This window comes from Zootoca vivipara, chromosome 11 (assembly GCF_965207765.1).
Source record: "Zootoca vivipara chromosome 11, rZooViv2.hap1.1, whole genome shotgun sequence".
Classification (NCBI taxonomy): Eukaryota; Metazoa; Chordata; class Lepidosauria; order Squamata; family Lacertidae; genus Zootoca; species Zootoca vivipara.
In genome coordinates this window covers 17,863,206-17,890,402 of record NC_142594.1, presented here as the reverse complement: position 1 = coordinate 17,890,402, position 27,197 = coordinate 17,863,206, and the positions used below count along the sequence as shown (strand labels likewise).

Genomic DNA, 27,197 nt, shown 5'->3' with positions numbered 1-27,197 from the left:
AAACATGATAAAATATCAAACTTTAAAAACTTCCCTAAACAGGGCTGCATGCAGATGTCTTCTAAAAGCCAGATACTGTAGTTGTTTATTTCCTTGACATCTGATGGGAGGGCGTTCCACAGGGTGGGTGCTACTACCGAGAAGGCCCTGTGCCTGGTTCCACTTCTCGTAGTGAGATAACCGCCAGAAGGCCCTCAGAGCTGGACCTCAGTGTCCGGGCTGAACGATCGGGGTGGAGACACTCCTTCAGGTATATAATGGCAAGTCTTATCAGTGTAGTCTATTTCCCCAAATACAGAGAAGTTTCTTTCTTGGCCCCTTTCCTGTCTTCCCATCTAAGTGTTTAGAAGACATTGAGTCCCAGTAAAGGATAGGGCTTTCCCCGGCAATAGTGAAAAAAATGGAGAAAGTCCCTCATGTCCTTTTAAATTATCACTATAAGTAGATGGCAACAGAGCCCTCTGCCCTTTTCACCAGGCCAGGGGTATGGGGTGTGTTTTTTTCATTTTTCATTTCACTTTTAATTTGTTTACTGCCTTTCTATATTGCTATACCCAAGCCGAAGAAACAACAAAACAGACACCAAAGACCACACGCCATCTAATAATCCAATACAATAAAGTCATAGTAAAAACATTACATTTTTAATAAACAACCTATATTAAATAAAGCAATACAGTGGTACCTTGGTTTTCAAATGTAATCTGTTCCGGAAGACCGTTTGAGTTCCGAAACGTTCAAAACCCAAAAACTCAATAGCCGACAGCTAGGCCTCGGGATCTTGCAGTCAGCGGAAGCCGCGTGGCATGTTCAACTTCGGAGGTGTGTTCGAAAACCAAAGCATTTACTTCCGGGTTTATGGCGTTCGAAAAATGTTTGTCAATGGACTCGTTCGAAAACCAAGGTACCACTGTACCCAATAATCCATAATAGTAATAATAATTAATTTAAAATGATAATTAAACAGTTTTCACCTAAGAATTACAATAAAGAAAAATAACGGCAAGTCGCAATGCATAAAATACCACAAAACATGCAAAGCTATGTAAAAGGATCAAATTGAGAAACAAGGACACACAACTTATAAAACTGTTGTCTAAAAATACACTAGAATTCCTAGTTACAGGTAGGTAGCCGTGTTGGTCTGCCGTAGTCACAACAAAATAGCCAACATAATAATAAAGAACCAGACAAAAAATAATTTTAAAAAATCCTTCCAGTAGCATCTTAGAAACCAACAAAGTTTGTCATTGGTATGAGCTTTTAGTTGGTCTCTAAGGTGCTACTGGAAGGGTGTTTTTTTTTAAAAAAAAAAATTGTTTCGCCTAGAATTCCTCTCTTCCCAGCTGCTTCTGCTGTTCTCAAAGTTGAACTGAGCAGAAGTGAATAATTATTCCTACTTTGCAGGAAAGTACACAACATGAAGTGCCACATGTGCACGGCGCGATTCGGTGCTTCTGTGCATGCCGTCATTTTCGTGTCTGCGCATGCGCGAACCGCCAAGTACCCATTCCGGTACTTCTGGGTTTGGCGCGTGCGTATCCCGTGTGGTACGCAACCGGCAGCATTCGTAACAAGAGGTACGACTGCACTGTGGTTTCACTTCTGAAAAACTTCAAAATGAGCAACACAGCCTTTAATTTACATTATAGGTGTAATTCCTTGTAAGTACAGTTTTAGGGGAAAGACTGACACAAAGGGACCTACAATGTGTTGATACAACAGCATAAGGGCTGTTTTTTTTGGTAAATGAACAATGATGCACACAGGAAGGATCTAGGAATCTTAACCCAAATCATTGGCACTGGGGGCCCAACCACACTGAAGACATTTCAGTTTAAACTATAAAAATTTCTGATTATCCTCATGTGACCTCAATGGCATCTCGCCAGAACTCGGCTCTTGTTGGCATTTAATCTGAACGTAATCCCTGAAATCTCTCCTGTATTGCTAGGTTGCAGGGGTACTAGACTCGGGCAGTGGACCAAGGCTTACGCTGTAAATGTTGTTCTCTGCTTGTATTATTCCCTTTACCTTTTTCAGCTACAGCAAACAATCGGTTTGAAATTTGCTTTCGTTTTTTTGAGTATGGACTTGTTCATCGTAGAAGCATGTTGTTTAAAAATAGAAAGCAAATCAAGCATAATAATGTTCACAGAAATAATTGTCCCTTTGCACTTTAGATGAGTCACGACACTACCCTCACAGAAGAACCACACACACATACAGAGCTTCGGGTAAAAAAGTGTTATTTCTAAAGATAATTCACAAGGAAACAAACTAAAGGTATCAAAGGTTGAAACATGAGTAAGTCATAATACTGATGCTGTGTGATCTTAGAAAGTCTTTTAAATGCATTCTTAGTTTCACTTGATGATCTCTTACAAAAAGTAGCTCAGGACGTGACACAGCTAAGATAGGCAATGTGTTTCCTCTGAAACGTATTTAAAATGTAGGCAGGGCCGGCGCGTCCATTTAGGCGAACTAGGCAGCTGCCTAGGGCGCCAAAAGGGACGTGGGCGCTGGCCAGCCTGCCCACCGCTGCCACCTCCACTGCGCCTGTCAGCTGTTGAGTGGCTTCAGGCCGCTATCCTGAGGCGCACGCTTGCCTCCGGAGAGCAGCCTGAAGCCGCCCAACAGCTGACAGGCGCAGTGGAGGCGGCCCCAGGCTCTCAGCTGTGCCTGTTGAGCGGCTTCAGGCCACTATCCCGAGGTGCGTGCGTGCCTCTGGAGAGTGGCCTGAAGCCACTCAACAGGCACAGCTGACAGGCGCAATGGAGGCGGCCCCAGGCTCACACTCCCTGCGCGAAGCTCCAGAGGCCGCAGGGAGAGCGAGCCTGGGGCCACCTCGCCGTGCCTCTCAGCTGTTTTTTATTTATTTATTTTGATATTTAGGGGGGCACCAGAAGGTGATCTCGCCTAGGGCGCAAAAAACCCTAGCGCCGGCCCTGAATGTAGGTGACATGCATAATAATAATTACAACAATTTTATTATTTGTACCCTGCCCATCTGGCTGGGTTGCCCCATACATCTCTAATAAAACTATGCACAGATAGTCTTGGGGAACTCAGAAGCACCAAGAGTGTCAAACAAATGTATTTGCAGGATTGAAGCCACATGCATATACATTGTCCATCGTTTATATGTTTGTTGCAAGAAATTATGTATTACATTCATATCCCAACTTTCCTCAAGGTGGTATACACATTCTGTTTCTTCTCGTTTTACCCAAGAACAACCCTGTGAGGTACAGAATCATCTATATATATAAAAATGTAGGCATTGCGCGTGCGGAGGTCACAGCCTTTCTCCGTAACTGCTGAACTGTAATGTAACAAATTTGGCCACAATGTTCCATGCCCATCAGGGAGGGATCTGGCATAATCCCCCCCCAAAAAACCACACCTTTCACACCTAAAATAATGATTAAACACAAAAAGTGGTGCCCAAATTAGACGTCACCACCAGAAGCTCTGAAGACTCCAACAGCATCCAATAGAAAGGCAGATCGCACGCTGGTGCCTCCAAAGCTGTGCCGCCAGATGACATCACAAAATTCCACAGCAACCAACTGAAAACAGTCCTTTTGCAGCAAAAAGGTCCAGCTTTTTCCATAGGCCACAGCATTGCCTAGCAGGGAAAACTGAGTAGGTCGCACCATTCAGTAGGCCACAGGCAAAAAGAAACAGAATAGGGCCTTTCGCAATTGGTGGGGCACAGGGATGAGGCACAACAAAGGGAGGTGGGAAACACATAGCAGGGGGGGAAGGACCCTGAGTCAGCCAAAGCAGTGGAGGGTGGGGACATTTTCAGGAGCACGCGTGGGGGGGAGTCTTATTTTTGAAACTTACAGTAGGGGAGTCAGGGTTGGGACAGGGCAGGTGAGGGGACTCTAAAGGGACTTTGAAGGTCCATTTAACAGAAAAGGCTCCATTTAACACAAAAACCCACAGCAACGCGTGGCCGGGCCAGCTAGTGGAATCATAAAATAATCAAATTGTAGAGTGGGAAGGGACCATGAGGGTCCAAACCCCTGCAATCTTTTTGCCCAACGTGGGTCTCAAACCCTTAACCCTGAAATCAAGAATCTCATGCTCTAACAAACGAGCTATCAGGAGGAGAGCCTAAGAGAATTTGACTGGCCAAAAGTCACCCTTCATAGCTGATCAGGGGGTTGAACCCTGCCACCAGTCCAACATTCCAACCATGGCACCATACTGGCTCTCAAATATTTAAACTGTAGCGATGCTTGAAAATTATCTTATATTCTTTGGCCTCTCCTAGACTCTCCCCTAGCACCTACTCTGTGCAAATCCTGCAATTTGATGCTAATTTGGATATTCATGTGGGTCAGTAACTGGAGTGTCAAGCTGCAGGGACGAGCTCGTTCGCCTTTTCTAAATGAAATAAATAATTAACAAAATAAAATTGACTATTATTACTTTAAGAACACAGAGCCAAAGGGCTAAGTGGTACACATGCATTTATCTGTCTTAGCAAGACTTCGGTGAGAAGGGAAAGGGAAAAGCAGCAGCTGACTGCCAAGAGGTAAGGAGGAAATTTTCATGCTATGCCAGGAATAAGAAAAATGAATGGTTATAGCTGCAGTATATTCCTCCCCCCCCCCCTGTCTTCAAAGTCGGGCTAGACGTAATTTTGATCCTTCCATTGACTAAGCTTCAACTATTCAACTAAGTGGTCGATAGAAAAATCCAGAGAAACTGCCGGTAGTGATCAGAAAATACCTTCACGAGAAGGAAGCTCATCTCAGAATACTTGACAGAAAAATATTTTGTCCCTTGTTTTGCATGATGACACCAGCACAACTGAAGACTTCCTCGTTTCCAAAGACTCGCATCAAACAACTTTTAGCACATGAATGCTTTTTGCCCATGAAACTAGATGGGATTTCACATTTTAGATTATATATATAAAACCACCATAGAGCTCATCTGCATTTAGGAAGCATGCAGGAGCAGACCTGATGTGTAGCCAAAAAGCTCACAGAGTTTTAAAAACTTAGTTGGTCTTTAAGGTGCTACTGAAGGATTTTTTTTATTTTGCTTTGACTCAGACCAACACGGCTACCTACCTGTAACTAGAGTTTTTTAAGTGAGCGCAATTAAAGTGTCCTCATTTCCTTAATGATCACATATCCAATATAAAACAGTTGGTCCTGTAGCCAGCCTGCCCAAGATAGATCCCAGTCTTTGTTCTCCCTTCTTCTTCGCAGCAAGTTGCTCTAAAAACTCTATTTTCCTGTCACCTAAAACTGCACATCCCATCACCATGGCAACCTCTCTATCTGCCCAGGCCCAAGATTCCTCTTAGATTGACCATCAACAACACCTTCTGTCATGCCTCTATCCCAGGCGAGGCCCTGTCTTGGAAGAAAGCTTGGCTTGTTCTTTTCCATTGACCTTCAATCTTCTCGTCAATACTCCAAATAATCATAATTATTTTCTAGGGTTTTGGAGGGGTGCCCCCCCAAAAAAATCTGTAACAATATGCAGTGCTTTTTTCTGGGGGTACACATACCCCTAAACTAGGCACCCCCAAACTGTGGCCCTCCAGATGTTTTCGCCTACAACTCCCATGATCCCTAGCTAACAGGACTAGTGGTCAGGTATGATGGGAACTGTAGTCCAAAACATCTGGGGGGTCGAAGTTTGGGGATGCCTGCCCTAAACATTTTGTGAATCTTTGACTTTTGTCCAATTACTGTATTTATTTTCCCCAATTTGAACTATAAAATGGTGATTTTCTTGAGTAAAAATGAGAGTACCCCTAAACATTTTTAAAGAAAATAAAGCACTGACAATGTGTGTGTGTGTGTACATACATGTACATGCATGTACAGTATGTTCTAACTATGCATATATACTCATGCATAAGAAAATGTACAGCAAACCTGTACTTTAGCTGTCAGTCTCTCCATAATTGCTATCTAAAGCCATTTCAGTCTAACTTACTTCCACATGACTGACATCATTTCCACCGGTTGTGTGACACATTTCTTTAGCCTCTGAAATACTCAGAGAGCTGCAACACACACACACACACACACACAGCCCCACCAAGTTGCAAATGCAAATAAATAATCACAACATAAACCCCAGAAACAAGTGCTCCATGCAAGCTGCCTCACAGCTCCGCTGCCTAAGCTGCTAACAAAAATGAAGTTCAGCGCTCGGCCAATCCCATCAGCCACTGAGAAGAGAAAATGCTTTGCATAGCCTACAGCAACTATTGTTAGGCGATCCAAGAGGAGGAATTAGAGGCTAGTTTCTGAAGAAGTCTCGGCTGATTATTGTCCACGCAAAATTAGATCTGTGTCTGAGACAGTCAAATTTTGAGGGTGGGGTGGGGGGACCATACAGCCTGTCACAATATGCACGGCAACAGTATGTCCCGGAAACATGCAGCAGAATGTCTGCGCTGCTTTGCATTGATAACTCTTCTCAAAACGCTTCTTAGAAACAGTGAACTCGGGACAATCATCCACACCCACATTCCTGGTTTTCACAAGAGCTTTTCATTTCCCATCCAGCATCTGCTCGTTATCATAATAGAACATATGAAGTATGACCCCTAATTGCCACAATGTTCTCCCTAGCAGACAGGAGGAGCATCTTCCCAGAGGTCCTTGGTCCTCTCTGGCTGATGGCAGAGGTCAAAGAACACCTCCTTTCTGCTCTCTAGCTGCCCTTCGCACAAAGGAAGTTTGGTCTCTGTGGCCAATCTGGCAATCAGGGGAAGGTTGGCCCTTCATTATGGATCTTCTCAACAAACAGGGAATCTGTCAGGCAAGCTCCATCAGGCTCTTTCCTCAACTGTCATCAGCAGCCATTGCATCAGGAAGGGAGATGGGATGGAAGGCCTTCTCCATGCTCTCTGTCAGAAGGCCAGCAACTTTTGGCTCCCCCTCCCCTTGAGATCTTCCATTCTAGCTGGCCATTACAGTGTTACCCAGGTTTTCGAACAGCTTAGTTCTCGAACAACTTGGAACCCGAACGCTGCAAACGCTGCAAATGTTTGTGAACATTTTTCCCCGAAGTTGAACGTGTTCCGTTTTTAGTCCTCCGCCTCCAATTAGAGTGTTCCTCTTCCTGTTTGAGTGTTCCGTTTCTGATTTGAAACCCCCCACTTCTGATTATATATTTGGCGCTTCTATTTGGTGCTTTTGTTTTTGCTATTTTTGTGTGTTTTTGTTTGTGCGGCTTTTTTGGTTAATTTGTTTTTGTGACTTTGTAGAACCCAGTTCAGCTACTGATTGATTGATTGATTGATTGTGGAAATGGATAAAAGTTGCAAAGCCAAGAGAACCATTAACAGAACAATAATAGAGGTAGTAAAATTCATGTAAAATTCCTGTTTTTGGCCTTGTTTTTAAAAGTCTGGAATGTATTAATCCATTTTGCATTACTTTCTATGGGAAGGCGTGCCTTGGTTTTGGAACGCTTTGGTTTTGGAACGGACTTCTCAAACGGATTAAGTTTGAGAACCAAGGCACCACTGTACAAAAATTCTATAACCAAGAAACAGTGCTCATGTGCTCCTTCCCCCTTCCAATTCCTTTTCCATTTGTGTTATGTTTTTTACATCACAAGGCTGGGACCAGAGAATGTCTTAGCACTGGTATTTATAAGCCTCAGGAGTAACATTTTTGGCTAAGAAGTGGGATGAAAACCCTTAAAATGAACCACTATTGTAACTGAGAAAGATCAGCAAGGCTAGGGTGCGGTCGCGGAGATGCAGCAAACACAGGAAGAGCTACTTCAATTTTGAGAATCACAAATAGAAATTGTGTTAGATTATGAGTACAAGGTTTTCCAAGGGTAACATTCTGCCAATGTGTCCACATCATTAATCAGATTCTGAGAAGCCTCCCTCCTTGAAAAATCTCATTTGAATCTGATCTATTCTTTATTTCTTTGGCATTGCATTAACAAAAGGGTCAGGGTTTTTCTCATCCTTTTTATATCGTAGTTAGACTTTGGGAGATCCATAGTCAAACCCTCACTCATTCATGGGACAGTCACAGGGACATCAACTGGGGGAAATCCATCCATTCATAAGACCCTCACCACATTGGAAAAAGGGCTGGAAACTGCTGTGATTAATAATAATATTCCCCCCATATTAAAAAAAAAAACATTTCCCCCATAATAATAATATCCCCTCTCAAGTTAAATACTTCCTTCTACACAAGTATATTCATGGGCAGCCTATAGGAACTGTAAAGCACTTTTATTTGCTATTCCTTTTTTTGGAATAACTTTTTTTGGGGTTTATAAACAAGAATAATGTTATACAAATAAGTATACAGACGTATCTTGGAAGTCGAATGGAATGTGTTCCGGAAGTCCGTTCAACTTCCAAAAGGTTCGACTGTCAAGGCGCGGCACCGGACGTTCAACTTCCAAAAATCATTCGAAAACTGGAACAATCGCTTCCGGTTTCCAATCGTTTGGGAGCCGAAACATTTTGAGTTTACAGGTGTTCAGCTTCCGAGGTTCCACTGTACCATGTTTTCTCATGTCATTTGTACATCACAAATATACCATAATAAATGTGGAGCAATCTCTACAACATATGGTTCATTATTAGTGGTCAATGTATAAGTTACTGGTTCATGAACTGGTTTAGACAAAGGGGAAATTACTTTTTAAAGAATTTCTTATCAAGAATTATAACTATGAAAATCAATACGTGTTTGTCACTGTGTCATTATGAGTATGGTTGTTCTGACTCCTATGAAAAGAACTATCGCTTGGCAACATATGGGTAGCCTTTAACAAAAATGCATTAATGCTTCTTGATGGCTTGGCGTACTCTCTTTCCTGCTATTGCAATGTGACATCCTTTGGCTAGTAGGCGGTGCAAAGATTTAATGACTGAGAGACGGGGTGGGGGGAGAGAATAGCTGTGAATCAGCTGAGAGTGAAGCACAATCTGATGCAGGATCCTGTGTTTTGCTGCTGGGTAGCAGCCATCTATTTGCTTCTAATAAACAGAGCAAATATTACAAAGGTACCAGATGCTCAGTGCTGTGGTCTAAACCACAATCGGAAGGTTGGCAGTTCGAATCCCCACGACGGGGTGAGCTCCCGTTGTTTGGCCCTAGCTCCTGCCCACCTAGCAGTTCGAAAGCATGTCAAGTGCAAGTAGATAAATAGAAGCTGTCTGCGGACAAACAGCGGCTCTAGGCACTAGGCAATAAAAAGGACATTTTGGCCCGTATCAAAAAGGGTCTCTTTTAGGTGCAAAGCCAATTCTCTAATAGCAAAATTTGATTTATTGGCTGTCTCCGGCTACATTGCATGCAGTCCGTCCCCCCCCCCCCCCGGTGCATTAATGTTATAACTATGCAGGGCCTCAGGACACCCAAACTAATAATAATAATAATAATAATCTATACCCTGCCCTTGGGGTGGGTTTCCCCAGCCACTCTGGGCGGCTTCCAACAGAACATTAAAAACAGAATAAAACTTCAAACATTAAAAACTGCCCTACACAGTGCTGCCTTCAGATATCTTCTAAAATTCAGATATTTATTTCCTTGACATCTGATGGGAGGGCGTTCCACAGGGCGGGTGCCACTACCGGGAAGGCCCTCTGCCTGGATCCCTGTAACCTCACTTCTCACAGTGAGGGAACTGCCAGAAGGCCCTCGGAGCTGGACCTCAGTGCCTGGACTGAACGATGGGTGTGGAGACGCTCCTTCAGGTATCGTATACTGGGCTGAGTCCGTTTAGGGCTTTAAAGATCAGCACCGACACTTTGAATTGTGCTCGGAAACTTACTGGGAGCCAATGTAGGTCTTTCAGGACCAGTGTTATATGGTCTCGGCGGCCGCTCCCAGTCACCAGTCTAGCTGCCGCCTTCTGGATTAGTTGTAGTTTCCGGTTCACCTTCAAAGGTAGCCCCACGTAGAGCGCATAGCAGTAGTCCAAGCAGGAGCTTACTAGAGCATGCACCACTCTGGCAAGAGATGTCATGGCTGGCAGAAGTATACGTAGATTTATCCCTGAACAACCACTTCTGATTTCTTGAAGCCATAACCTAATTCTATATAAAATTGTGTTGGATGAAAAAAAGCCGACACGAGAAATCAAAGCACTTGAGCTGGATTCCATCAAACGCAACATGCCAGATTCCCATTCCAGGAGGTGTGGTGCTGATTTGCCTGAGGGACTGAACAGTTCTTGTTTTCAAGAATCTTTTCTCCTCAGGAGTATAGTGCTCTTGTCATTAATCCACCCTCCTTAACAAAACCAGAAAATAGGCATTTCCTATTGCAATTGTTCTCTTCTCTGCCAGCTCAAGTTTTAAGTATTCTGCACACTGGCAATGAAAATTTAGTGCGTGACTCACCATCTCACAGGTTTGGGAGTTCTACTGAGTCAGACCTTCGATGCATCTACCTCAGTATTGTCTAAATCAAGGACAGGGAACCTGTGGTTTTAGGGTAGTGTCTCTGCCAACCTAGCAGTTCGAAAGCACGTCAAAGTACAAGTAGATAAATAGGTACCGCTACAGCGGGAAAGTAAACGGCGTTTGCGTGTGCTGCTCTGGTTCGCCAGAAGCGGCTTTGTCATGCTGGCCACATGACCTGGAAGCTGTATGCCGCAACCCCAGTCGGTCACAACTGGACCTAATGGTCAGGGGTCCCTTTACCTTTACCTTTACCTGCTGCAGGAGGCACCACAGCAATGCTGTGGAGCGGGGCATAGGGGTGCATGTGCGAAGCATTTCAGTGTCGCATAGGGGACCCCAGAAATTTGAGAGCCTGAGGTCTGCCAATGGATACTCCTGATCCATGACCGTTGGCCATGTTGGCTGAGGCTGATGGAAGTTGGGGTGCAGCAACACGGAGCAATGGACACGGACACGGAGCAATGGATTCAAACTTCAAGAAAGAAGATTCCACCTAAACATTAGGAAGAACTTCCTGACAGTAAGAGCTGTTCGGCAGTGGAATTTGCTACCAAGGAGTGTGGTGGAGTCTCCTTCTTTGGAGGTCTTTAAGCAGAGGCTTGACAGCCATATGTCAAGAATGCTTTGATGGTGTTTCCTGCTTGGCAGGGGGTTGGACTGGATGGCCCTTGTGGTCTCTTCCAACTCTATGATTCTATGATTCTAACATCGATGGGGGTGGAGACGCTCCTGCAGGTATACTGGATCGAGGCCATTTAGGGCTTTAAAGGTCAGCACCAACACTTTGAATTGTGCTCAGAAACGTACTGTGTATATGTGTGTATGTGTATAATAAAACTCTGTAAATACACCAGAGAGGAGTCGGGAGTCCTCACACACCCTCCACTACATTCAAGACCAGCAGGCTACTTTAAGGATGCATTGTGTACACATCTCTGTTCTACAGTACTTTCCCAGTCCTCCACGATGCCTGTGGCAGCCTCCTTGCCTTGCCTAATGGCAGGGCTGGCCCTGGGGAAGGTGGCCCTTTTGCGTCTGAGTTTAGTTCTGCCACCTCCCAGAGAGTTCTTCTTCTTTAAAAGGTCTATATACTAAGAAGATACAGAGACAATTATTTTCATTTGCTTCTTGCATCTCCTGCCCTCCCAATTGGAGTGTATTTCAGACAGCACATTCCCTCCCACTTAGGGCTTTTATTCATCATCACTTACTTTGATCAGAAAGCTGAAGTGCCGGGATCTTTTGCATGCTGTGGAGAGAACAGGGGGTGGGGGAGAGTTAGTAATGATTATATATTTAAATGTGCTTGCATGCTTTCAGCACGGAACAAGTTTTTAATACACCACGTTTAAGAAACAGAGACATGCTTTTGCTGTGAATATTCAGAAACGTCAGTGTTGGGTACTAAGCTTGGATCCTAGAACAATAGGCAGGTAGGATCCTTGAATGCAACAACTGATTGGCTTGCAGGAGAAGACCAATCAGGCTCCAGGAGGGAAGCAGAATCAGCCAATCAGACGGGACTCATTGTGTAAATAATGTATATAAAACCCTGAGGTTTGGGGGGGGGATTCAATCACTGTTTTACAAGCTGCAATAAAGAGCATGAAATCACTGCAGGACTCTGAGTATATTTTGTTTTAATAAAGGTCAAACCTAAATTCTGACAAAAGATCAGTCAACACAATCTTCTTCAGTCAGCACAGTCAGATTATTCAGTTTTTGGTTTCTGCCTTGGATACTCATTAATGGATCTCATTAAAAAGCTAAAGAACGGGGGGGGGGCATCCCGCTTACTTGTCCACATGGAAGCCACGTTTGATAGATGTTTCAGCTCTAGTCTTGATACAAATCTAGATAATGAGGCTCAACCAAAGGAGCACTTGAAAGCATTATGAAAGGCTTCAAATGGCAACCCAAAGGTTTCCAAGCTCTTCCCGTGATTTTCACGGGCTTTCGCGTGCTTGTGAACAGCGAACGTTAAGGAACAGAAGAGCACCTGACAAAGAGACTTTTGTCACAGTTCCCAACAGGATAGTAACTATTCCTGAAAACAAAATGCACAGGAAGCTCAGGTTTTTAAAAAATAATTTAAAAGATCCACATGTAAATGTGCGCTAGAATCAAAAGCCACATCCACATTTAAAGCACTTTTATTCCAATTGAAGACCAGGGTGGATAAAAATAAATGATTTAAATAATAATAATAATGGATTTTTTAAAAAAAAAAATCAGATTTTTTTTATTTAAATCATTTATTTAAATTGGATTTTTAAAATAAAATGCTTTTGGAAGAAACAATCTTTCTAAAAATTGTTTTCTATCTTAGTTACATTATAGTCCAAAGGCTATTCATCAGGAAATAAGGATTTGTTTTTTCATGTGTGCTAAAACTCAGTCTAAGATTGTTGATGTTTTTTAAAGTTTAATCACATCAGTTAACAAATATGGATACGTATGCTACAGTGGAACCTCGGTTTACGAACACCTCGGTTTTTGAATTTTCGGTTTACGAACGCCGCGGACCCATCTGGAATGGATTAATTCACTTTCCATTACTTTCAATGGGAAAGTTCGCTTCAGTTTATGAACGCTTCAGTTTGTGAACAGACTTCCAGAACCAATTGTGTTCATAAACCGAGGTACCACTGTATAATGTTTTCGTTTTACTTAAATAAATTGCTTAAATTGTTATTAAAGAAATGATTATTTTTCTCCTTCCAATAAAGTACAGCAGAAAAGTTGTCCAAATATAAACAGTTAAACCTCACAATTAAGATTATACCAGCAGGAATGTCTTTCTGTAAAAAAAGAAAGAAAGATTTAAATCAAGTCTTACTGACTAGTGATTTAAATTGTGATTTAAATCAAATCCACCCTGTTTAAAACTTATCCTGGGAACTGTAGTTTGCTAAGGTTTCCCCACCACCACCACTTCTTTGTGATGCATGGTGAATTTTAATGTAATCTGATCTGGCTGTGGGTGTTAATGAATAGTAGAATACACACACACTCTTGAATATCTAAATAGAAGAAAGATTCCCTTTACGCTGTCTACAGGTGCATTTGACTACCGTATATTATACAGTGGTACCTCGGGTTACAGACGCTTCAGGTTACAGACGCTTCAGGTTACAGACTCCGCTAACCCAGAAATAGTACCTCGGGTTAAGAACTTTGCTTCAGGATGAGAACAGAAATTGGAGGCTCCATTAGCTAAAGTGGTACCTCAGGTTAAGAACAGTTTCAGGTTAAGAATGGACCTCCAGAACGAATTAAGTTCTTAACCCAAGAGTACCACTGTACTTAGAGATGTCCTTTTGCAGAGTTAAACCACCAACAAAAATATCCCTACCCTCACCACTCGCCATCTTCAGTCACTTCTTCCAAAGCACAGCCGGGACTGTCACTTCCTCCTCCCTTGAGTGTAGGCGGGGAACAAGTGTGAAAGCTGTGTCAAAGAGTTAAAGGTAAAGGGACCCCTGACCATTAGGTCCAGTCGTGACCGACTCTGGGGTTGTGGTGCTCATCTCGCATTATTGGCCGAGGGAGCCGGCGTATAGCTTCCAGGTCATGTGGCCAGCATGACAAAGCCGCTTCTGGCAAACTAGAGCAGCACATGGAAACGCCGTTTACCTTCCCTCTGTAGCAGTTCCTATTTATCTACTTGCATTTTGACGTGCTTTCGAACTGCTAGGTTGGCAGGAGTTGGGACCAAGCAACGGGAGCTCACCCCGTCACAGGGATTCGAACCTCTGCCATGCAGGAATCTTAACATGACAGGCGGCCTTACGACCTTTGCTTAAAAACCTCCAAGGACCACCTCTCCTGGAAATCTGTTCGCTTTCCAACAGCTCTTACTGCCATAAAGGTATTCCTGAGGTTGGACTCTCCTTTCTTGTAACTTGAAGCCGCTGTTTACAGGTAGGTAGCCATGTTGTTCTGACATAGTCGAAACAAAATAATAATAAAAAAATCCTTCCAGCAGCACCTTTAGAGACCAACTAAGTTTGCCATTGGTATGAGCTTTCGTGTGCATGCACACTTCTTCAGATACTGTACACTAAAGCAGAAGCCCCCAGACGCTTATATGGGGGGGGGAGGTATTACTCAGAAGGGTGGAGAGAGTGGGTGATTGACAGACTGATAGCTGTTGACGACCGTTAACGACTGCAAATGGTCTACACTCTACAGAAAAAGCAAGGGGTGAGAATGACCTGGATTGAATAAAGACACTGGATTCTTATCTCATTATACATGATAAAGCTGGAAGGAATTCTCACCCCTTGCTTTTTCCTGTAGAGCCTAGACCATTTGCAGTCCTTAACAGTCGTCAACAGCTATCAGTCTGTCAATCACCCACTCCCTCCACCCTTCTGAGTAATACCTCCCCACCACCACCACCATATAAGCGTCTGGGGACTTCTGCCTCAGTGTATCTGAAGAAGTGTGCATGCACACGAAAGCTCATACCTATGACAAACTTAGTTGGTCTCTAAGGTGCTGCTGGAAGGAATTTTTTTATTTTGTTTTGAAGCCACTGGTTCGGGTCCTAGCCTCCGGAGCAGAAGAAAACAAGTTTGCTCCCTCTTCCATGTGACAGTCCTTTAGATATCTGAAGGTGACTATCATCTCCCCTCTCAGTCTCCTCTTCTCCATACCCAACTCCCTCAAGTGTTCCTTATAAGTCTTGGTTTCCCGGCCGCTTATCATCTTGGTTGCCCTCCTTGGCACATGTTCCAGCTTGTCAATATTCTTCTTAAATTTTGGTGCCTGGATCTGGACATAGTATTCCAGGTGTGGTCTGACTAAGGCAGAATAGTTCGGGAGTCTTACTTCCCTCGATCAGGACACTATACTTCTTTTGATGCCAAAAGCGCAGGTCACTTGCACACCAATATAATAATAAACTTCAGCTTAATCCTACTTTGAACAAACTACCTATAATTGGAACAAACGATGGTTTCTCATATTTGGATCTAATAAAGTTCGGTCAAAATTGCGAAAGGAAACCTTAAACTCCTTCCCCACATACCAGGGATGAGGGTGAGCATACAAACTCAAGGCGCTCACCTGCCTGCCCTTATTACAACAAACCATGGTTTTAGCACTGCATCTTAACTGAGCCACTCTGTGCGCTGGCACACAGCCTGTCCCCAAACAGCCTCCTGTTGCAAAAGCGTTACCGTGCACGGCAAAACTCAAGAAATTTATATTTAAAGTGAAAGGGGGGGGGGGACATAGCTCGCCTCCCTCACTTTACAAAGAAACAAGCCAGAAAAAGCAAATAAAAGGGCACGGGGCTCTTTTTGTTTGTTTGTTAAATGGTCTATTGGCAATCCTAAACGCAGTAAGTGCAGGCTTGAAGGATTTCCTAGCTTAAACAATTTTGGTAAGTTGTCCAGAACGCCACGTTCTTGCAAGAATCCAAAGCATCTTTTACCGGGGGTGGGGGGTGGGTGGGTTTTTGTTGTTGTTATTCTAAAAGCCCTTCATTCGCTGCATCCAATTAAAGAACTTCGGTTTCACATAAGCAAGCTCACAGCCAAGAAAGGTCTCTCTGGATCCACCACAAAGTTATTTAATAAAAAGGGGGAGAGTAGCCTGGCCTCATATGCTTTCTGTGTGTGCTAATTAATGCCTTTCTTTGGGGGGGGGGCAGTTTTCGGTATATAAGCAGACATACATAACTTATGCGGATAACATGCGCAGACATGTGTTTTAAAGCACTGTTCTCTCCCTTAAAGAAAGTATAGTCATTATTTATCCATGTTGATTTCATTAGCATTGAAGGGTGTTACACACGCGCTCTTGTATCTACGCAACAAGGAAAGGACACACAAACATCCCGAAGGACAAAAGACTTTCCTAAGTTTTTTTTTTCTTTTGGCAAAACAAAAACAAAAAACGGCTGGTACTTCCTTTTCGAACACCCCAAAGCTCTTCTTTCAGAGAAACAAGCAAAGTGTCAAAACTGCACCAAACTGGGGGGGGGGGGGCAAATAAACCTGGTAAGAAGGCTTGAAATCGGCTATATAGTTTCCAAATCTCAGCTTCGGAGAATTTAACAATCTACATCTTGCCAGCCATAACAAAATGGAACCAAATTAGACTGATAAAGAAGAATGATAGAATGCCCATGTTGTTGTCGTCTTTAAATCTTCCCTTATTTTTTTTTCCATTCAAGGAATAAAAAACAGTTGCATATGTTTCAAGCCAATGCTGGCTTGTGCATGATGATAACTGCTTAGCCTGCATGATCTCCCCTTGACCCTGGAAAAGTGTGGGGTTTTTTATTATTAAAAAAATCAGAATAATTGCTTAATTATCAAAACAATTACTGCATTGATAACAATAGAAATATTTCTGCTATTTGTTTTTTTAAAAAGAGGAAAGCATAGGGGTTAACAGTTAAGCTTGCATTTGGTTCACATCTGTAGCTTCATTTGAAAGGTACAGAAGGTTCATACCACACCTTGAGAATTTGCTATGAGGTCAGTTTTCATATTAGCCTAGTTTGGACATCACACAAAACCACAGTTTAGTGTCACAATAACAAGCCATAGGATACCTTAGGTTCACACACTCCTCCCCCCTTCCATGAGGATTTTGGAAGTGTTTTGCTTCCACTAAGCTTAACCACTTGTTGTGTTACAAAACCTGACATAGCATGGTCAATGTTAACTATGGCTTGTTTGAAACCAGCCAACTTCATACTATAGACCAGGCATCCCCAAACTTCGGCCCTCCAGATGTTTTGGACTAAAATTCCCATCTTCCCCGACCACTGGTCCTGTTAGCTAGGGATCATGGGAGTTGTAGGCCAAAACATCTGGAGGGCCGCAGTTTGGGGATGCCTGCTATAGACTATGGTAAAAGGTAAAAAGTAAAGGACCCCTGGGTGGTTAAGTCCAATAAAAGGTGGCTATGGGGTTGCAGCCCTCATCTTGCTTTCAGGCCGAGGGAGCCAGTGTTTGTCCACAGACAGCTTTCCGAGTCATGTGGCCAGCATGACTAAACCGCTTCTGGCGCAACGGGAGACCATGACGGAAACCAGAGCACACAGAAACGCTACCAGTATTCACCTTCCCGCCATGGCGGTACCTATTTATCTACTTGCACTGGCGTGCTTTCGAACTGCTAGGTTAGCAGGAGTTTGGACAGAGCGATGGGAGCTCACTCCGTCGCGGGAATTCGAACTGCCAACCTTCTGATCACCAAGCCCAAGAAGCTCAGTGGTTTAGACCACAGTGCCACCCACGTCCCGATTATAGGCTATGAAGCTGACTTGTTTAAACAAACCATAGTTAACAATAGTTAAAATTAACCAGTTAAGGGCTCAGACAAGACAGTAATTTCTGGTAAACTGAACTCACAGGTGAAAGCTTCTATTGTGCTCATCACACCTGCACCAGAGAAGGGAGTGCTCAAACCCAAAGCAAAATATGACTCACTCACATCACACTAAATTAGGGATTAGCATGATGTCTGAACATGGGCATTATGTTCCTTTGACTCTAGGTTCAGTAGCAAGCTACAAACAGTACAGGAAATATCTGCATATCACAGCAGTGGTGAAGTCATCCATTTATATTAAAAAACTACACCAGACACATGGCCCTAATGAATGAATTCCCAGTTATTTATCCAAATCTACCTTACCCTTTTGAAAAGAATTGAGCATGAAATTGTGCCCGCATTGAACAGGTAGCACCAACAACATTTCCCTAAGTAGAGGGAAGAGCAAAGGCTCTCAGCATCATTGCCATGTGAAACAGAAAAGGCAAATACATTTTGGAAATATCTCTTAATAATTAGTTATTGTACACCAGTTATCCCAAGAAGGATCTATCCCCCCCCCCCAAAAAAAATATTTGCATTTAGCCTGTGCTGGAAAAAGTCAGAATGAATCAGAATGAGTTACCACCCACACTCACAGACTTAAAACACCACACTAATCAACTGACCTTTCCATTTTCTGCGAACTCTGGCTAGCTCAATTTGTTGTTGACTCAAGAAAACCTGAGCAGAGACATGCACAAAGATATCACTGGGATAAATTCAGATCCACACTCTTAAGCTCGCGGAGGGGAAATGAGCGCTCTTGCTAACATGTGAGGAAAGGAGCAGAAGTTCTCATCTGTGCTCATTTGCTACATTATCATAATATACATTTCAAAACAGAAATGTAAAAAAGCCAGATCAGATAACATTTGGCAGAAATTGGCAGCATCTGGCGAGAGGAAATAAAAGCAGGGTGGAAATGGCTATGAGTCGTGAGGAAAAGCATCTCAGCCTCTAGCACTCTAAGCCTGACATTAACTATCAATCATTTTCATTATAATTTCATTTGGAAATGAAAAGGCAGAAGAGAAGGGAGGCAGTTTTCATCCATTGGCCAAGTGCTCTTTGAAAGCATAGGCCCATAGCTGAAGATTGCAGGTATTCTGTTCAAACAAATAACTAGTTCAAGACAACTAGTTCAAGACAGAATAGCATTGTGGGTAAAAATGGCAGAAAGTTATGCATTTAAGGTAGAGGTCAAAACATGAACTCTAAAGAACAATTCCCATCTGACCTGCCACCATTCTGTCCAAAGACCCATTCAGGCGATGATATAATTGGGTAAGGAGATTAATTTTTTCCTAGATTCCCTCCCACACCATTTGAAGATGCAGATGTATCAACTCAAGTGAAAGATGTGTTTGAAGTAATGACAGCATAAGGTGGAGAATTGGGACTCGAGATACAATCCTGTCCATTCCAGCAGTGCTCCAAAAACAGGACTACCAGAAGAGCAATTGTTTGCCACCATATACATTTAAAATGTTCACAAAAGGACAGAAAGAAGAAAACATGCCAAAGGACAACATAAACCAGGCATCCCCAACCTTCGGTCCTCCAGATGTTTTGGACTACAATTCCCATCATTCCTGACCACTGGTCCTGTTAGCTAGGGATCATGGGAGTTGTAGGCCAAAACATCTGGAGGGCCGCAGGTTGGGGATGCCTGACATAAACTAAGGTATAATTGACCAGAGAGATAGTTGGTACCAATTGTTTCCCAAAGGATGCTAAATAAGAGCATATCAGATAATACTTTTTAGTACAGAAAGTATCAATACTGGATTTCCCCATAGTTTAAGAGGACAATTTTTGCTTTGCTCCTTGTGTTCGAAGTAAACTTGCTCTTGAATGTTCATTATATCTAGCTATATAGTAAATACCAGTTCAAGAATACTTAACAAAATAGTTAAAGAGATGGAGGGGTGTTTTCTTAAGCCTGCAACCCTATGAACATTTATCTGGGAGTAAGCCCCATTGCTTAGTAAATTCAGCGGGACTTATTCCTGGCTAAAACGTATAGGATTGTGTTGTAAATGTTCATTTGTGATTTTTAATTAGCAAGGTAAAACTCCTATATACCAAAATTATGACTGAAGTATAATATCCGGAATAAACCTGGGAGTATAACTTGTGAAATAAGTCTTTAAAATCCGATGAGATACTCATACAAGCAACAGATAAATTAAACTGATTCACAATTGCAGCATGACCTTTAGACAACGTAAGAACTTTGCAAATATTATACTGAATGCAAGCGAGAGCCACACTGACGTTACTGTCAAAAGGATTGTGTCATAGCTATTTTTTTGTTAAGTGAGCCAATTCCTGTCCTCCCTTCTCAGACACAATCACACAAAATATTGATAAAGTTATGCAGGGGGAAAACAAGCACCTAACATGGCCTTCATTCTCTTGAACAAATTGACCAAGAATTGATCTGGAAGAGAGGAAGATTTCTCTGGCAGGCCAAAACACATTGTGCCACACTCATCCACCAAGTCTGAGGAACAGCAAAACCTACCGGATAATTAAGCTCTTGGTTAATCAAAAGCAGGGAAATTCAGTCAGCTGCTAGGTATTAACAACTTCCAAAAGGGAGACCATAAAATGGACATAAGCATGGATTAAAAATTAACCACGATTGCCAGAAAGCCTGATATGGCAATTCCACCCACAGAAACATGTGCTCAGACCTATCTGCCAGCACATGGCATAGCTACATTCTGCTGTCTTTAACAGCATTGACAGATACAGAAGCAATTATACAAAAAAGCCAACTTTCTCTAGAGTAGGATGGAGGAGAGGGAAGCTGAGTCAGACTCTAAGAATACAGTTACTGGGATCTGAGACATTTCTCCTTCACTCTATATTCTCTTTCGCTTGGTTGTTTCAATATTTCCAACTCGGTAGAAAAGCTCTTTTAGATTTATTGCTTAGAGCAGGCATCCCCAAACTGCGGCCCTCCAGATGTTTTGGCCTACAATCCCCATGATCCCTAGCTTAACAGGACCAGTGGTTGGGGAAGATGGGAATTGTAGTCCAAAACATCTGGAGGGCCGAAGTTTGGGGATGTCTGGCTTAGAGTGTTGTGCTGATAATACCAAGGCTGCAAGTTTGATTCCTGTATGGGACAGCTGCATATTCCTGCATTGCAGGGGGTTGGACTAGATTGGGTCTCTAGCTGTTTTTGGACTACAACTCCCATCATCCCTAACTCACCAAGGGTTTGAGACCCATCAGCTACCCTCACTTGGTTTAGCCTTATGCCTCCTTCTGGCAACTCCTGCAGTATTGCTCTGCTTTCCTTTGGGCCATATCAGCGACGCCGAGCTGGGCGGGTCTTGTCATCTGGGCATCCCATACACACTGCCTCCATCCCCCTCCCCAGACCTCCGTACAAACCGACCAGGCATGCACCCAAGGGAGGCCACTTCGGTGCAGCGAACACAGTGGTCTTACTTCACCCCCAGAAGCGCACTCCATTGTCTCTCGAGACAGACCAGTGCCAACAACAACAATTAAGCAACGTTAGGGTTGTCATGCTGGCCACATGACCCGGAAGCTGTCTGCGGACAAACGCCGGCTCCCTCAGCCTATAGAGCGAGATGAGCACACAACCCCAGAGTCGTCCACGACTGGACCTAATGGTCAGGAGTACCTTTTACCTTTAGGGTTGTCCAAATGTGGTCAGTGTGCTCGGCGTGACCTCAAGGGAGAGACAAGCGCTGTCCGCCATCTTTGTTCTATAACAATCCTTTCACGGCTACATACATTTCCTTCACACAATGAGCCCCAACCTCCTCGTGGTCAGTAGAACTGCTAACAGAACCTTATACATAGGACTTCTATGCACCTAAGGCTCTTTCTGTGTGGTGGAAAGATCCAGCTTTTTCCCATTCCAGTTCAGAGATGATAGATAGATAGATAGATAGATAGATAGATAGATAGATAGATAGATAGATAGATAGATGATAGATAGACAGACAGACAGGCACACGCAGGATCCTGCTTCCTCATCTATGCATTCATAAAATGTAAAATTGTGTCAACCAGCCTAAAGTCGTTGCTTGATCTTACAGTCATCCTGTGATGAACACATCCATGTGAGCTCACTCTAACTTAATAAATTTTTAAAAAAATCTCCTTCAGAAAATTATGTACATCTCTGTGCATAGGAACTAGCAATTTGGGTAAAAGTTGGGCTTAAGTTGGTGTTAACTTACATTTTTTCACATTAAAACTGACCCAAATGCTAACTGCTCCTTACCTCACAACAGCATTCTGTGTCGCTTGCTATACCGACAGAGAGATGGGCGACTAAATACTTTTTAAAATAGTACAAAATATCTTCTTAATTAAGTTGTTTTTTTATGTGAACCCAGACAGGTGTTGTCCAGCAGTTTATCAACCACCTGCTCAAGCAAATGCCCTCGAGGCCATCAAATTGCCATTGAGGCTGCTGTATTCGGTATGGTGGACATTTGGCATCTATTTTCTCTTCAATTGTAAGTTTTTCACTCATGTGTGCCTTCACCAGCAAACGCCAGGCATGCACCAAAGACACAACACCCAAGGCTGGCCAAATTATTTTGGCACTTAAAGCAGGAAATCGCATAAGCGCCTCACCACTCAGACTAAAAATACATTAAATAACTATTTGTTAGTCTTTTCATTGCACATCGCTCTACCTAACAGCAAGACCAGCTCTGAGTGTCTTCCAGATCTCATGACAAATGATAGGAGGAGGAAGGCTTAGAAAAACCAGTGTTTTAGCATATCAGGTTAGGACCGGGGTCACTCAGGTTCAAATCCCCACTTGGCTACAAAGCTGACTCTAGTTTTTCCTCCCTCTCAGGCCAACCTATCTCAAAAGCTCCCTGAATGAAAGGTAGGATAAAGTATAATAAACGATAGCAATAAAAAAAATGAACAAAGTGCAACAAATCCGATAAACAATAATAGATCTGAAGTTACATTCTAAAGTCACAAGGCCATGTCTTAAATATTTGTTTTAGAAAGATACGCACACTTTATTTTTTAATACAAGAGCAAATTTTGCCTGCCGAGGCACCAAGATGTCCCCCCCTATAACTCACACCAAACACCATAATTTTAGTTTAAGGTTTTTGGCATTAAATTTGGCCACAACTTTATTAAAATACAAATAATAATGTGAGTGGTTGCTTAGGCCAGCGTTTCTCAACCGCTGTTCCGCGGCACACTAGTGTGCCGCGAGACGCTGGCTGGTGTGCTGCGACGTGCCGCGACGAGAAGGGCGATTTGCATTGTGACGTGCCTGGCGGCCGCCAATATCCAAAGCTGACCCGCCGGAAAGCAATATTTCTCCTCCTCTTTCCCAAAGCTCAGTGCAAACGAGCCTGGCGGCCGCCAATACACAACACGGACCCGCCGGACGGCTTGTGAAGCCTTATTACAGGAGATTGCAACCAACACAGCAATTGGCAAGTGTTTCTTACAGTCATAATTATAGTCAATATAAGGCGGCACAGAGTTAATTTTTTAAACTTTTTTAATGGTGGTGTGCCTCGTGATTTTTATCACGGAACAAGTGTGCCGTGGCCCAAAAAAAGGTTGAGAAACACTGGCTTAGGCATTGGTTCCCCAGCCATCTCTCTCCCGCCTGGGACAGATCTGACTCCCTCTAGCCTAGTAGGGGAGCCAGTAAGTAAGCACCCCCTGAGAGAGGACGGGGCAGGGGGCACAAGGCCTTCTTGTCCTCTCCCCAGATGCTCCCCAAGGCTCATGTGCGGTCCTGACCCCTAGCGGGGATAAACAGACAAACATGTGGAGCCCCAGGATTCCTTTAACGGAATACTTCTATATGGCAGCCCAGCCAAAAACCGTACCCCTCGTCCATTTTATTTGAACCAATGCCTAACCGCAACCTCACAAGTTGTGACTAATTGCAGCGTAGTAGGCAAAAACCACCTGGCACCAGCCAATCAGCCAAGTGGCAAAATTCCTACCAGGCCCCTGAATACAGGCAACCCCATGACAGGAGCCGCAAGGTCAGTGCAAAGGGCCTGAAAATAGCGGAGGGCGGGTGGGAGATTTGATGAGAGCAGCAAAGAGGTGGCACAAACTGCTCAGTATGTATATATATATATTGCCAGGGCTGTCAATCAAGCAATTGCAACATGCTAAATTCCCCAGCAACAACCATTCCCTCCAATCAGATACCAGAGGTCATCCAAACTGACCCGCCCACCCAGGCCCTGGGATATCTTGTTAGCCCTTCCGCAACCCATGTTCTATCCTATGGACAGAACCTGCTTTATCAGATTCTCCACCTAAGCCTTTGGTGGAAGTGTTTAGATTTAAGTTGTGGATTTGGCTATATAAATATTTCACAAAGCCTTTCCCCTGAAATGGGACACAGCCCTTAGGTTTTTTTTGGTAACTCTGTTCTTCCAACTGCTCAAAGTCTGCCCATATTCTTATCCCTTCTGTTATAGGAAAGTTAAATGATGATGGGAAGGACAACTTGACTACATTTTTTTAAAAAAAACTGAATTGGTAGGGAATGTTTGAGGAAAGGGAAGAATACGCAGAGCCCGGGTGCTAGTCTAGTAGGAAGAACAAAATGATCTCTATCCACTTTGCATCATGTACAATTTTATACACCTGTATCCAGGGTGGATTTGATTTAAATCAGATCGATTAAAATAACAACTTACCACAGTTTTCCGTGTATAAGACGGTTTGGGGGGGGGCTCCAATTTAAGAAAACACCCCTCGGCATTAACCATATATAAGACGAGCAGCAATTTTAAAGCTAATTTTTTGGTTGGTTGTTTATTTTTTTAAAAAAGAAACCTAGTCTTATACACAGAAAAATATGGTAAATCACTAGTCAGTAAGATTTGATTTAAATCAATTTTTTTTTTACAGAAAGACTCATTCTCGCTGGTATCATCTTAATATTTACAACCAGGTGAAGGTTTCCTTTTTGGAATAATAACTTTTCAGATGAGTTTTTACAGTTACTGTATATCAAAAAATTCTGCTTTGGTTATACCATTAGAAATTCACAGACAGACAATTATGAAATTATTGTGAGGTTTAAGAAGTTAACTGCTTATATTTGGATGGTGTTTCTGCTGTACTTTATTGGAAGGGAAAAAATAATCATCTCCTTAATAGCAATTTAAACAATTTATTTAAGTAAAACAACAACATTATAGCATACGTATCCATGTTTGATAAATGGTGTGGTTAAACAATTTCATGAAAAACTTAAAAACAAATCCTTATTGCCTGATAAATAGCCTTTGGACTATAATGTAACTTAAATAGAAAACTCTCTTTAGAATGATTTTTCCTCCAAAAGTATTTTATTTTAAAAATCCAATTTAAAATATCATTGATTTTTATCCACTCTGCAATAAAGCAAGTCACAGTCTTTTTTGTTTGTTTCCCAGTGGCATTTTGAAAATCTGATTTAAATTTTAAAAATCTAAATTTTTAATTATTTAAATCATTGATTTTTATGCCTGTATCATGTCCCTCTCCCCTGTTTTGTCCTGGCTCCAGCAGCATTGAAACAATAGGGCACAGGACTCTATGGAATCTTCCTGCACCCAAATGAAGTAGGGTCTCTCTGTCATTCTGCTATGCGTGCGACTCTAGTCAAGGCCTCAAGAACGCCTTCATTTATACGATCCTTTTTTTAAAAAAAAAATTAACATTGCTGCCTTCTGTCGCTTTGCACAAGATTTTGAAAAGTTTATTTCAGAAGAGGGCATCTGTTTTCTCTGGAGGAAAACATTACCTTGCATTCGTGAGTCTGCCTTGCCTTTCTTCCAAAACATTTAACAGAATTTAAACACTGTAAAAACTGACCTTAGAACGAGCCCATAAATGAGAGACGAGATTGAGCTGGAGGATGACAGAAACCATATCTGTTTTGAAATATATGCGCAGATACAGGGATCACAGGTCTTCTGTTCTTAGCATCTGAGGATAAAAATAAAAATAAAAATAGCATGAATCAGCAAATGTTTATCTCACAGACACTATGTGCCTAGAAACTGCAGGCATGATTGTACCAGTTGCTCAGCGGAAAGTTTTACCGATCAGAAGAAAGATCTAATCAGCCAAGTCTGAACTGTATTTTACTTGACATCACCCCAATTTATCATCGTTGTAGTAATATCATCTAATACACGGGGAAATACGGTAACTTTTGTTTTTAAAAAAACCAGAGGCTTAACTATTAGGTATCATAGGATAAGAATTACTGAAGGAGAAGAAGGCCCTATGTATACATGCGACGACAGAGGCAAGAATGGGCTGCATCAATAGGAGTATAGCATCTAGATCAAGGGAAGTAATAGTACCACTGTATTCTGCTCTGGTCAGACCTCACCTGGAGTACTGTGTCCAGTTCTGGGCACCACAGTTCAAGAAGGATACTGACAAGCTGGAACGTGTCCAGAAGAGGGCAACCAAAATGGTCAAAGGCCTGGAAATGATGCCTTATGAGGAACGGCTTAGGGAGCTGGGTATGTTTAGCCTGGAGAAGAGAAGGTTAAGGTGTGATATGATAGCCATGTTCAAATATATAAAAGGATGTCATATAGAGGAGGGAGAAGCGGACACGGAGCAATGGATTCAAACTACAAGAAAGAAAATTCCACCTAAACATTAGAAATAACATCCTGACAGTAAGAGCTGTTCGGCCCTGGAATTTGCTACCAAGGAGTGTGGTGGAGTCTCCTTCTTTGGAGGTCTTTAAGCAAAGGCTTGACAGGCATATGTCAAGAATGCTTTGATGGTGTTTCCTGCTTAGCAGGGGGTTGGACTGGATGGCCCTTGTGGTCTCTACCAACTCTATGATTCTATGATTCTACGTTGTATGCCCAGGGAAGAAAGAACCCCATCAAAAGAAGAATGGATACTGAAACTGATGGATTGTGCCAAAATGGCGAAATTGACGGGGAAGATTAGACATCAAGAGGACAATAAATTTAAAAAAGAATGGATTAATTTTGTAGAATATTTGAAGGAGGTTTGCAAACATCTAAAAACGTTAGTAGGATTGGACTAGCACTTGTCTGACAAAAGATATAAGCAAGGAAATGTAATGGTTTGGATAAAGCTATTTAGACGCAGAAAAGAGAAGAGATAACTATGGGAAAGTGGGGAGAGGGGTGGGGGGGAAGTCTGGGGAAGTCTTTAAAATAAAATAAAATTCATTTTTTAAAAAGAAAGTAATGCAAAACGGATTAATCCGTTCCAGACTTTTAAAAACAACTCCTAAAACAGCAATTTAACGTGAATTTTACTATCTAACGAGACCATTGATCCATAAAATGAAAGCAATAAACAATGTACTGCAGTCACACAATCAATCAATCAATCAATCAGTAGGTGAACTGGGTTCCAC

General features: G+C 42.6%; 1 protein-coding gene across 4 annotated transcripts in view; it reads right to left on the bottom strand.

Annotated features, from left to right (window-relative positions):
- THRB (thyroid hormone receptor beta) overlaps positions 1-27,197 on the bottom strand; it is a 186,135-nt gene that overhangs the window by 101,085 nt on the left and 57,853 nt on the right. For all 4 annotated transcript variants that reach the window (XM_088653758.1, XM_035128990.3, XM_060280665.2 and 1 more), the window contains 2 exons: positions 25,652-25,765; positions 11,653-11,690 (listed from right to left, as the gene is read on the bottom strand). The gene's annotated coding sequence lies outside the window, so the exon portion shown is untranslated. The remainder of the gene's footprint in view (positions 1-11,652; positions 11,691-25,651; positions 25,766-27,197) is intronic.